Genomic DNA, 12729 nt, shown 5'->3' on the forward strand with positions numbered 1-12729 from the left:
CATACATAAAAATATACACCGATACACAAATGCAGCAGCCTCAGAAATGCAGGTGGTTTTTGTTTTTATGTTTTTTTTTTCTTTTGTGGATGAACTCTACCTAGATAGAGGCCTTCACTTTTATCATATTATTTTATTTTGCCTAAGAGTTTGTCAGAAACCATATTTGGTATAGTAATTCTAAATGGTCTGCTTGTTCTGCAAAAGTTAGTACCTTATCAGCTGATAGTTAAATTACCTAATCACACCAGAAATTGTAACGGTGACAGAAAAATCCCTTAGCAACTTGATGCTATGTAAGCCTCTGAGTTTTCACCTATAAGAATACAGTGATGTTTTTGATGAAATCTTCATTGACAAAACAAGCAAAATATATTTATTGTTAGTGGTTCTCTTGCACAGAGTATGAGTATCGAGAAAGAAAAACTTAGCAGTTCACATATTCAGTGAATGGGAACTGGTGGTTTTAGCTGATTAAAAAAAAGAATTTAAATAGTGGCCAGCTTCTTATTTTTAGCAGACTTCTAAATGCTATTATGAAATATGTGTTAATGAATAAAACATGTTTTTCAATGAATATGTACTTTAAAAGAGACAGCATATATGGCATAAAATTCTACAGCTGTAATAAAAATCCGATTAAACTTGTATTTATAAGGCCTTTTACAACAAGAAGTCATTCTATCCTGTTCTCTTTTTGAAACTCCTGTATTCCTAACAAGAATAAAATAGCATAAAACAGCTTAAAATTGCTAGAAAAAAAAAAAGATAAATATACCAACTGTTAAATTTTTTGCCCCTGTTCTGAGGAGTTCAGAGAAGAGTCTTGGGTCAAAATTGGAAGTGTTTCAAAGGTCTTATTTTTATTACAATGGTGAAATTTATTTAAGAACAGCTTATAATAGAACATTCTTTATGGCTTTTTCCATATTTTTTATTCGGTCATATGCTTTTTCTTTCTGTTGGCTGAAAATCAAACTGACATAAGGGGAGCAAGCAAATCGGATACTAAATAGCACCAGAGCAAAGAATTTGGACATCCTGTTCCTAGTTGTTGGTGCCCAAAGATAACTTCCTTTATCCTGGCTGAACTATTTCTTAGAACCACCCACAATGAAGCACTTCATATTCCCCCACAGATCATTTCCACATCAAAAAACTGTATTTGCCTGTGCTTCGACTTCCACTCAGTGAACAAAATAATGGTAACAGGGTGTGCAAATTGTTTGAATATGGAAGACATTTTTTAATGTAATGTGGAAACCCTTGGTGGTTTACTGTCAGATATCTCAGTATGAATGGAACAATTTGCCTTAATAACTGAACCATATAAATTTTTGATACTACAATAATACTGCAAACTCTCACAAATTACCTCAGTGCATCTTAACTGCCTTGTCACATCACGTAAATTATAGTCATGATGACATGCTTAGTGTGGTTGATTTAATATCTTGCTAAGGAAGTGGAAAATTGTAGGGCCTTGTTTATAATTTCAATAAAGCCACTTTCCTAAACAGTGGAGGCTAAATTCTTTACCAGTAATTGCTGTTCAAATCAGAGCCATTGCCAGAATCTGACAGAAATAGTATATCAAGAAACTGGTGCATCTGCTTTGATACTGAATTTCATTTACATCCATGACCAGGAGGTTGTGGGTATATCATCCCTCCTCCGCTCTTTTAGTGTTAATTCCTAAGTCAAAAAATATTTATGGGATGCTATTAGCTTTGCTAAATATTTGTATAACCAATTTTCAAACATTTTCCAAATCACTTGGTTATAAGACTGCTTAAAACAGAAGGGAGATGTGCTGCGCTGCTATATTCTAGTATAATGAAGTTGCCACATGGCATCCTTCCTTTTTTTTAGAAACCTGACTCCAAATAATGGAACTGCTCCTACATGGGATACACTTTGCTCACATAGAGGTCCACCCCAATTGTGATAAAACTCAAGCACACTCGCCAATTTAGCGAAGGAAGATTTCTTATCCTAAGAAACATTTTTATTGGCTGCAGACTCTTTCTGGAATCATGAGGCACGCATAACTGAATGTCAGTGTGTGGAGGGATAGTCCATGAGGCCTGGAAGAACATAGCACACTTTCATACTGCCCATCTAAATATTTCCACTATCTAAGTTATGAATCAATTCCTCAACAGCAATCTTGAAAATGTTGGTTTTTTTCCCTCACATGTGGGTCATTATTTAGCACAATTGGCACAATCCAGTGTTAATTCCCCCTCACCCCTCACTCAAGAGAGTCGAAGAGGATTTAGTCAGGCACCCACAGGGTTGTGAACTAGGCAGCATTTCATTTTCAAAATGCTGGGCAAGGGTTAATGCTTGGTTGCAGGGCATCGGTTTAAGCTTGGGACTAGGCAGGAATGGAAGGAACTAGAGGACGGCATCCTGCTGATGTGCTACAGGCTACAGCAACTATTCAGAAAGAGTTTGGGTATTTCAGAGTTGGAATAATTTACTGCTTTAGTAAACTAAGTGCTATTGGAACATCGGAATAGTCGTTTACTTAAGGTTACCCTAGTGGTCTGAAATAGTGCAGCTTCCAAAAACAATTCTCTCCACATCTGTAAAGTTCCCTGAGAATCTGGCTTGGCCTGTCTACTGTTCCCACATTACCATTAAGGTTTACAGTCCTGTCTCGGAGCATTATTAAATTAATCTTATGTGATTTGTTCTTTACAGAACAATGCTTATTTTCTACAACATTACGTTGTCTTTTTCTGTTTCTAGCTTAGGGAAGCTTGTAAATGGTTTCATGTCGTTGCCAAGAGTACCTAAAGCCTAGCTTAAGATGCACATTATGAGTCTGCTGACAAAATAGTATCTGGCTTCTAAAAGTAATCTCTGGTACTTCTCTGTTGTGCTTGCTTGACTTTCAGTTCTGTCGCTCAGATCTCAAATTGAAGCTGTGGATTTGAAGGAGATTGATGTTTGAGATTCACAGGCCAGGGTGGTTCTTGGCACATAAAAGGAGCTCAAGAAATACTTTGTGATTCATGCTCCGTGCTTAACAACAACAACGGAAGTAGTTTTGATTAGTTTGTTCAGAAATGACTCTTGACTTAGGATTTATGTCAGGGTTGAGAAATGACTTCAAGCATGATGAAAAAAATTAGAAACTGATAAGCATGATCCCCTCTCCTCTCAACAGCAGAATGTGTATTTGAGACTTACAATTATTCAAAAGTAAAGGTCAAACCCGATCTCCCATCCTTAACATCCTCCAATTCAAGCCTTGGATTAAATGGATTAATTGAGAAGATACAGTGTAGGTGGAGAATGGCATGGCCAAAAAGGTAAATAGGACAAATCAACTATGATTGAATTTTTATTTCATAAATCAGATCTCATTAAGAATGATTTGGCAATGGAGAAGTGTCAAGAAGATTTGCTGCCTAGAACTAACCAAATGAAGTGTTAGGGGTACATGAAGAAATATGTTTATTAAAAAAAAAAAAAAAAAAAAAAAGCCAAGAACTCACTTGTTGCCCATAGCTATGGTAAAGTCTGCTATGCAAAATTATGCGACCTACAAGGACTCAAGGTCTCACAAACTTACCTAACCTTGTCATAACAGTATCTTGATATTTTTCCTGATAAATGGATAAAGCACTAATTTTAGAATTCAAATTTTGGCATAAAAAAGCACTTTAATATTCATATGGATCATTTTGTTTGCAGCACCTTATAACAAAGTGCAGTGGGGACAAAGATCAGTGTTTACAACTGAGCAACTGAATATGTACCAGATAGGGGAGCATTCAGTTTAATAGCAAGGAGTTTACTCAACAGTAATATCAGGCTCAGTTAACTTTGGGATATGGTTCCCAACAAAAGTAGTCCAGGTCAAGAGAGGTAATGGTTATACAGATTCTGCACAAAACATGTCAACTAAAATATTCAACTTGTGCATTTATGTTTTTATCTATCTTAAGATACATGACCAAGGTTATTAGCTGATAAGCCTAGATATCCCAAGTAGTATGACACTCAAGAGTGGAATCCAGATGTGTTAAGCCCTTTTCTAGTAGTTTTTTTTTTTTTTTTTTCACTCTGTTATGTTTATGAGTACTTGTAAAGCATTTGGCTTTGGAATAGAAATACTTAAGCAGCTTATCCAAAGGGAAGCATAAGGAATGAAACAATAAAGATAATGAGTTTATATAAATGCAAATTAATGAAATCAAAAACAGATATCAATAGAGAGGCCACAAACCCAAAAAGTTGTTTTTAGAAGAATTACAAAGCTCTAGCACAATTTATAGGGAAAAAAAGTGGGTAAAGATATACATAAATGATTTTAGAAATGTAAATATGGACATAACTAAAATTACTTCAGAAAATAAAAAAATAAAGAAAATCATGAAAACTTTACACACAATAAATTTAGTTACTTATAAAAATAAACAAATTTCTAGAAAAATAAAAATTAATAAACCTGGTTCAAGGGGAAAATCCTGGAAATCATATCAATATTAAGACAAGTGAATTAATAGTCAAGGAAATCTTCCCAATAAGCGACCACCAGGTCTATTTTGTTTATGGGTAATTTCAATCACTATTCAAACCTAAAAAAAAAAAGAATCAATCTTATACAAGTTTTCTAGAGAACAGAATCATGGGGATTACTCCTTGAGCAATTTTATGCTTAATATCAAACCTTCAAGAGAGGTATGAAAAAGAAATCCCTATCCAAAGTCACTCATGCAAATAGATCCTAAACAAAGCATAACCAGTCTGAATTTGTAATGTATAAAAATGGCAAAACAAAATTGACCACATTGCTTTTGTCATAAGAGTTCAGGTTGGTTAAATATCAGAAAATCAGTTTAAGTAATTGGCCATATTGACTGACTAAAGAGAGAGAAAAATAAAATGATTGATCTCAGTAGATGCAGAAAAAGAAATAGGCAATATTAAATGATTCATGAGGTTTTTAAAAAAATTGCAAGGGTGCCTGGGTGGCTCAGTAGCTTAAAGTCTCTGCCTTTGGCTCAGGTCATGATCCCAGGGTTCTGGGATCGAGCCCCACATTGGGATCTCTGCTCGGTGGGGAGCCTGCTTCCTCCTCTCTCTCTCTGCCTATTTGTGATCTCTGTCTGTCAAATAAATAAAATCTTTTAAAAAAATTTAAAAAATAAATAAAAATAAAGAAAATTTAAAAATTGCAAAGATTGGAAAGGCACTTCTTTAGCTGATGAAGAGTATCTACACAAAAAGGAATAGCAAATATTTAATATAAAATGCTGTAAGACTTCTTTAAGATCACAAACATAAAACAATTTTCACTACGATCACTTTTATTTAACATTGTACTGGAAGACCTAGATGGTGCAGCAAGATAGGAAATAAAAGATATATGGAGATTAGAAGGGAAGAAATAAAACCATCATTTGTAGATGATAGGATTATCTGTTTTGTGAACTCAAAAGATAAAATATAAAAGATAAAATATTTAATAAATGAATCAAAAGGGGAACTGTATACAAAATTAATTTATGAAAGTCCATTGTATTTCTTTACATCAGCAAAAAACAGTTCAAAATACTTTTATAATTAGTCCTTTATAATAGCAAAAAATATTAAAAGTACCAATGATTAAATTTATATGGAAAAGCAAAGGAAGAAGAATAATCCGAGAAAATTCTAAAACAAAAACTGGAGATGGATTTTTAGTCAAAACTTTTCTGATATAAAGACTTAGGACTTATTTTAAAAAGATAGAATAAGACAAAAGGCAATTCATGTGAAAAAAGATAAAAAATGCAAAATAGATAAAATGGAACTGAGAAGGGAGCCTAAATGACTCAGTCAGTTAAGCATCAGGTCATGATCTCAGGGTTGTAGGATCAAGCCCTGTGTGGGGCTCTGGCTCTCTCTCTCTTGCCTTCTTCCTACACTTTTCCTCCCCTTTGCTTTTGCCCAGCCCCTGCCCAAATAAATAAATAAATCTTAAAAGAAAGAAAGAAAGAAAGAAAGAAAAAGATAAAGAAAGGGAACTGAGAAAAAAGCCCAGAATTATCCCATGGATACTTGATTTTTGACAAAACAGACTTTGCAGGTGATAATGATACAATAGGGCATGTAATAAGTGCTATTCATGCATGGTTATCTAAAGACAGAAGAAAAAAAATCTTTGCATCCCTACATTATACATAAAAATAAATTCTGATTGAAGCAAAGACTGTAATTTCAAAAATCATTCTAAAAATGCTTATCAAAAATAATACATTGGATTTTTTGCTTCTGACAATAACTGAATACTAGAATCTCAATTTACCCACCTGCCTTAAACAAGAAAACTTAAGAAAAAGTGTGAAACAACAATTTTTAGACACTAAACAACAAATTATATGGGGTCTGTGGTCTCTGAGAAAAGAGAAACAAATGAAGTAAAGCTTACAACTGTCCCAGATTATTGCATGGGTGCAGTTCCAAGTGTATGGAGGGAAAACACAATTATCAGGATTTGAAAGGTGGAGATTGGAGGTTAAGGAGGTTAGAAATCGTGGAACAGGATATTGGAGAAAAGGGATATGGGGAGAGAGAGGGAGAGAGTCAAACAAACCAACAGATATCCAGAGAGAGACGTGGAGAGAGAGATCTGTAAAGCTATAAGGCAAGACCTCCAGCCTGGCTAAGTATTGAGATGGATGGGAGAATATCCCTGAAGGCTGGTGAAAGAAATACCAATAAGTAACAAGCAGAAACAATTCCTGGAGCTAACACAGAGGTGGTAATAGTTCATTTTCCCACCACCTAAAATGGACCATCTTCATAATGGGAAGGACGTCAGGTAACGTGCTCAGAGACTGTCTTAGTAGAAGGGTTAAATTAGCCCAGAGATTACAGACTGCTCTAAATTCACCCTAACAAATCTCGAAAGCAAACTTTAAAAGAAATCAACTTGTCCCAAGTAAATTAACTGCATGCCAGAACAAAGTCCAATATTACTTAATTACAACAAAATCCAACACCCAACAATGTAAAATTCAGCATGTCTGGCATCAAATAAAAATTACCAAGCATGTGAACAAGCCAGGGCAGCTGAACCATAACCAGGAAGAAAATCAGTCAATGAAAACAGACCTTAAAATGATAAGAAATCATGCTAAAGCATATATGAATTGAATTAAATGGAAAAAAAAAAGAGGAAGACAAAGAGAAAATCTTAAAAGCAGTCAGAGGAAAATAGGTACAACATGTATAGAAGAACAAAGATGAGAAAAATAGAAGACTCTTGTCAGCCAGGATGTGAAGTAGAACATAGTATACAGATATTTTAAAGTATCATAGGGAAAAGAAACAACAACATACAAAAAAGTCAATCCAGAATTCTTTAGTAGGCGAAAATATTCTCAAAAAGGGAGGCAAAGAGTTTTTCAGAGAAATAAAGGCTTAACTACTTTTTTTCACCAACTATCCATAGTTAGAAGAAATGTAGAAAGTTCTTCTGGTGAAAGGAATATGATGCCAGAGGGAAATTTGTTCCTACAATATGAAATTAAGAGTATCCAAACAGTATAAAATAATGTTTTCTCCATTGATTGCTGCCTAACACAGGACCTCAGGCTAGTCGTCTCTTTAGCCCCGGGCTTAACACAGTGGTTACTGAATAATAACAAGACACACAGACTTAAAATAGAATTTCAAGTACCCTTTATATACAATTTTCATTGAAATTATGAAAAGACTGTGCTATAATAAGAATGTAAATGTTCTCCCTTCTTCAACCTCCACTCCTCATCTCAAAACCAAAGAAAGCAAAATCAACACCAATTTGAAAGTTTCAATCAAATCTTAATGTAAAACTACATTTTTTCCCTCCATATTTATTAATAACACTTTATGGGTATTCTATGTGGAGCTCAGTGGAAAAGCACAGGGAACTGACGAATTGTTGGTTTTGATACAGTAGCTCAAGTTGGTAGGGAAGGATGGGAGACAGATATGTGTTAAGAAGAAGATGTCATAAAGACACAGAAAGGATGGCCATCTAGAAACCAAGGACAGAAACCTGGAACAGGTTCTTCCATCACAGCCCTTGGAAGAGACCATCCTGCTGACTCCTTGATCATTGGCTAGCAAACTCCTACATTATTTTCTTTCTGCCTTTTCATGAGAATTGATTGAAGGGGATTAATTAAGTAAGGAGAAGTCACGGTCAGTTATTTTTAGTGTTTTGGTCCTTATGCCTTTCACAGATCTGATTCAAATTCCAGATATTTACCTTATTAGTCTTATGATCTGGACACATTCCATAATTTAGTTGAGTCCTTCATTATCTGCAAAATGAGAGTTCCAGCCTTAGAATTGTGCAAAGCCCTCTAAAATTCCCTTAGCACTCAAAAGCTGTTCAATAAATGCCAATTTCCTCAGGACTTTCTATAATTGTGCACTATAGGAATTTATATCAGAGGTAGTCTGTATCAATTAAAGATGTTTGTTGAAGAACACTCTATCCCCTGTTTCCTACTGTCTGACGGAGCATCTAGTGGTGGTAAGGGAAAGATACCATTAAAGATAAAAATGAACAATCACAGAGAGTTAATTTTAGTGAATAAATAAATTATACAAGTTAAGCAGTGGGTTTGCAGATGTGAAGAAATTTGATCAGTTAACTAGATTTTTGAGAAGCCTACAGAATGTTTTTTACTTTATCTCAAATGTACCAAAATAAAGCTAAAAATCATCACTTCATGTCATTCCAAGCAAATGACTTGATAAGTATCTCACTATTCCTGCTTCACTGAAGGCCTAGTATGTAAAGGAATTTGCAGTTTCTGCCCATCAGTAACTGATTAGAGAAGTAAATTTTATAAGCATGATAAACACAATCAACAGCCTGCAGCTATAATATCATTAAGGTGATCATTAAGATAGATCCCAATTCAATAATATTGGTGTCCCTATAAAAAGGGAAAATCTAGAGACAGACCCTCGTACAGGGAGAATGTCCATGGGAGCATGAAGACAGCCAGATACAATCCAGAAAGGGAAACCTAAAACAGAGGCTTCTCCCTCAGCCCTAGGAGGAACCAACCCTGCCAACACCTTGACTTAGGACTGAAATCCTCCAGAACCATGAGATAATGAATTTCCGTTATTTAGGACACTCCGTGTGTCCTACGTTCATATGGCAGAGCTAGCAAAAGTATACAACTGACAAGATACCAATTCTTTTTTTAAAATTCCACATTTCATTCTTATAATTTGCAGAGAGAGAAGGCTAATCTAATATCTAAAAAAGTTATTGAAATTGATGAGAAAGGCCAATAGTCCAACAGAAAAATGGGCAACAGATGCAGTTTATAGAAAAGGGAATATATGCTATATGACTTAATAGAGTGATGTTTGCCAATTATTACTCCATGAAACTGGAAAGATATGAAACAGTGTTTAACCTGACTCAGTATGATAACTACACCAGGAAATCATTTGTCATCTATTTTAGGAAAGAGAAAAAAAAATGGATAGCACAGAATTACTGAGACTTTAAAAAGACAAAGATCCTGGGGCACTTGGGTGGCTCAGTTGATTAAGTGTCTGACTCTTGGTTTCAGCTCAGGTCATGGTTTCAGGGTCCTGGGATTGAGCCCCAACTCAGGTTTTGCTCACAGCTCAGAGGCTGCTTGAGATTCTCTCTCTCTTTCTCCCTCTGCCCCTCCTGCTCATGCTCTCTCTCTCTCTCAAATAAATAAGTAAATCTTTAAAACAAAAGGGGGGAAAGATCCTTATATATTGGTAGTGAGGATATACATAGATGCAATCTAAGAAAACCAACTTAGAAATCTTCGCCAGAGTTACAAATGTACATGTGCTTGCATATTTCCCTTCTGGAAATTTATCCTATAAGTGTATATAAACATAAGAAATGCAAAGTCATTCATTCATAAATGTTTTTGGTGCCCATAAAAATGTCTTTCATTGAGAGACAAATTAAATGAGTTTGGGTATATACATGTAACCAAATGCTATAAAATTTTAAATAAGGAAAGAAATTCTAAATAGGCTAAGATGGAATGATCCAAAATTTATTGCTAAGTAATTAAGCCTAGAAGAAGAATAGTATATATATAAATGCTCACCTTTTGTGCAAAAACTAGTGGAGAACAAGAATATATATTTACAATTATAAGGTTAGCTGTTTAGAGTCAAAACTAGCATTTGAATTGAGGGGAGTTTTCCTCTAGAGAGTGTCTATGCCCTCTGTGAACAGGTTATCAAAGATGTAAAATAAGGTATTTTAAGTAGAACAGCCTTTATTTTTAATTTGATCTGTTATAAACTATTGCTTCTCTATTCTAGACTTTGTTGTAAAAATTACTGCTTTAATGTGATCATTTAAATAAGTATTAAGTGTCCCAATCTTACAAGCTAAAAATTGGTTGACAAGCTTAATTAATCACAAGGGTTAGAATAGCACACTTATCTTTCCAGATACTTTCAGTAAATTCTGTTATTGTCAGCAATGCCGACCATAAAAGCATAAAGTTCACATTTTTATTCCTGAGGTTTTCTCATCACTTCCACCAGTAGGAGTTGAGTCAAGCAAGTGCTGTCTTACTTTACTTTGTTGGAAGCTCTTCTATTACCCAGGTCTCTGGTTCCATTTAGTTGAAATCCGACATTTGCCACATGGAAAAAGGAGCTATGTGATAAGACCCCAATCTGAAATGTGATGAATTATTAAACAAGTAGTTTGTTGGGTGATTGAAAATTACCTGCAAAAGAGTGCTTATCTCCTTGAGGCACGTCAAAAGCTAATGGAATTGAGCCAATTAGACTGACTGTCTCTTCAATGAGTTGTGACCTCTCGATGGTAATAGCTTATTATGATGATAAATGAACCCATCTCTCCAACTGAAGCCTGAGTACACACTTCAGCAGTTTTCTTGAATCATGAGGCCATTACCTTTCAACTTGAGATCGACAGCAGTGACAACCACAGGAGCAGAGAGCATGCATGACTAGACACAGATGATTGTTTTACTCAGATGAATATATTTACAGCTATTTCCAAAGAAATGGGAACTCTTGTATGTTGAGTCTTCACACCTGAAATATTTACCAAATGACGTTTCCCTTATTAAGAAGAACTACTTCCTGGCTACATCATCATTTTGAGATAACAGGTTTTGCTCCCTCCCCCCCCCGTTTTTGTTGCTGTTTTCAGTGTTTGAATTCCTTATTCTTGTTGGTCCCTTGATGGAGTAAAATTTCGGAATAAAAATATTTTCTTTCATTGAAGATGCTTGTAATATACACACAAGCATATATTTTTTTTTAATTTAGGAGTATGTATCTTTAATTAATTTAATCTTATTAAATTCCACAGCTTATATTTCATGTGGGCTGGGGGAATCACTCAGACTTCTTTATTTGTAGACAACTTTTGTAAAAATTGTTGGTTTAGGAATCATGCAAGTATAAATAGTTTAATTTCTCATTTTTTATTTTAAAGAAATGCCAAAAGTTCTTTAAGCAGTTATTGAAGCTTGATATCAATTTTCTTTTTCTGCTGTAGTGATATTTTGGTTTGAAAAGAATTAGCGGAGAAAGTGTTATTGCATCTATAATGAAATACGATATTCCAGTCCTCGTAAGTATTAGACAGATGTGAGCTGCCAGCTTCCCAAAAAACATCAGTTGACCAAGCAAAACTAAGTTTATGAAGGTACTACAGTAAGGGGAACACCAGCCACCTTGACAGAGTGTTAGTAGTGTCTTAGAAGGTAAAGATCTGAGGAGGATAGTCACTGGTTTTAAGAGAAAGGTTGGGTAATTTCAATGTGATTTTTTCACAGAAGGCAACTGGGCAGAGTTTATGATGCCATAGCCTTGGCTTTGTCAAAAATGAGTGAGACTGAGACAAGAGTCCTACAGTAAGTGTTGAAGAGCATTCAGTTAGTCTATGAGCGAGCCAGCTTGGGTGGATCACAGACTGTGAACCAGGTTTTCTTGGAGCTTGTTTGGGAGAGTGGTTTAAAATAGGGGTTGGGAATTATGCTTATTCCCAGCACTAACACAAGAATAGGGAGTTGTGTTGGCTTTCGTTCTCAGAGAAAGGACCTGTGTGAGCATAATGTGGTTGACTTGTTTTCTTCTGTGCCATTTGTTTCTCATTGTATAAAGTAGAAATAGTAATACCCACTTCACAGAGTTGTTCAAGACAGTGCCTTGTGATAAATGATAAGCACTCGGTATTAGCGATTATCCTTAACTCCAGAAGGACCTAATTTGAAGTCAGACAGTATTCCATTGAAATTTTAGAAAGGCTGTACACACATAGGAAGGAAGGAAAGAAGGAAGGAAAAAAAAGAAAAGAGACATGAAAGAAAAAAGAAAGAGAGAGAGCAGGAAAGGGAAAGGGGAGAAAGAATCTGTTCATATATATTTAATCTTTAGTGTATTTTAATTTAGAAAGTAACTGTCTATTAGGATCTCTCTCTTTTAGTCCAAATTTATCAAGAGGTAGTCTGGTCTTTGAGTAAATGCCTTTTCTCCAGTTTTCATCTGGGGCTGGGTATGAAGTGATCATCAGCCTCGGTGTTCGGGAAGTAAGTCCTTTATGATGAAATAGCACTGGAAATAGCCGACAAGCAAAAAGCTTTATAGGCCATTGAAGGTCCCTGGGGCCATTTGCTGCTTTAAGCTTATTTTTACTCATCATCACAGGAAAAGAAATCAGCAGGGCATTGT

At 35.2% G+C, this 12729-nt stretch overlaps 1 protein-coding gene across 1 annotated transcript in view; it reads left to right on the forward strand.

Annotated features, from left to right (window-relative positions):
• The window catches only part of LOC111147662 (laminin subunit alpha 2), a 502086-nt gene that overhangs the window by 142980 nt on the left and 346377 nt on the right, over positions 1 to 12729 (forward strand). The gene's annotated exons all lie outside the window — the stretch shown is intronic.

Source organism: Enhydra lutris, unplaced genomic scaffold (assembly GCF_002288905.1).
Source record: "Enhydra lutris kenyoni isolate GAN:26980312 unplaced genomic scaffold, ASM228890v2 scaffoldscaffold17, whole genome shotgun sequence".
Taxonomy (NCBI): Eukaryota; Metazoa; Chordata; class Mammalia; order Carnivora; family Mustelidae; genus Enhydra; species Enhydra lutris.